This window comes from Buceros rhinoceros, unplaced genomic scaffold (assembly GCF_000710305.1).
Source record: "Buceros rhinoceros silvestris isolate BGI_N320 unplaced genomic scaffold, ASM71030v1 scaffold2871, whole genome shotgun sequence".
In the NCBI taxonomy this organism is placed as follows: Eukaryota; Metazoa; Chordata; class Aves; order Bucerotiformes; family Bucerotidae; genus Buceros; species Buceros rhinoceros.
The window spans coordinates 33,626-34,379 of NW_010394646.1; positions in this window are offsets into that span (position 1 = coordinate 33,626).

The following is a 754-nucleotide window of genomic DNA, read 5'->3' on the forward strand; positions in this document are numbered from 1 at the left end:
GTGGGCAAGTGAGAGCGGTTTGATGGACATCTGGCAGACAGTCAAGGATAACCCGTCACAGTAGAACCCTTTTAACAAGAGACAGCCTTGTTACTCTAAGCTCCATAGGAACTTATCACAAATCATTAACTAGAACAGTATTTACATAGACAGTCGTGAAATAAAATTTAAAAAGTGGTTGAGAAAAATAAGTGGTACTAGACAAGGTGACAACTGCTGCAGCTGCACTAACATACCTTAGTTAGCATTTTGGTTCAAGGAAGTACTGTGGCTTTAAGACAGATCCCCCATCATCCCCCCTTGAATTCGTATTGCTTTAGTTTGGAGTGATTTTGTGCACACTCAATTCCTTCTAAGGAAGTTTTGCGGGAAGCTCTGTTATATATTTACAGTCCTTGTTCCAAGCCCTAAAGGAATAGACAGGGCTGGACCAATGACAGTTTTGGGGATGGCCTCATACCACGTGGATTAGGGGCCATAGGAGCAGGCAAAACCTGGGATCTCGTGTTTGTGCATGAGCCTCAGTGCCTGCTGCTGTCGTCTACTTACCTGTGTGACCTACTGGTGTGAATAGAGCCAAGTACAAAAGGAGGTGCAAGTTGCTTCCGTGGCAACGGTGATCACAGTAGGTAGTGACCTGTCTACCTGCTGTCTGAATGCAAGTGATCTGCCAGAGGTGTTCTCAGAAGGTACCACAGTATAGAGGAAGAGTGTTATAATTTGCCCAGACAATGCAAGAGAATTTTGAAAAGCA